The sequence below is a fragment of the Oratosquilla oratoria genome, chromosome 34, assembly GCF_046742065.1.
Source record: "Oratosquilla oratoria isolate Oo_2021 chromosome 34, ASM4674206v1, whole genome shotgun sequence".
NCBI lineage: Eukaryota > Metazoa > Arthropoda > Malacostraca > Stomatopoda > Squillidae > Oratosquilla > Oratosquilla oratoria.
This window is the reverse complement of record NC_134810.1, coordinates 22,687,170-22,687,385: the sequence shown is the minus strand read 5'-3', so window position 1 is coordinate 22,687,385 and position 216 is coordinate 22,687,170.

The window sequence follows — 216 nt, the reverse complement described above, 5'->3', positions numbered from 1 at the left end:
TTTCTGTCACCGGCCTTGTAGGAAAGTGGAAAAAGAGGAGGAGTAGAAGGAACAGAAGAGGTGGAAGTGGAGGAATAGGAAGAGGAGGAAGAAAAGGGTGAAGAGGAGAAGAGGAGAAAGAGGAGGAAGATAACGAAGAAAAGGAAGAGAGAGAGAAGGAGATGAAGAAAGAGGACAAAGGGGAGGAGGAAGAAGAGGAAGAAGAGGAGGAAGAGG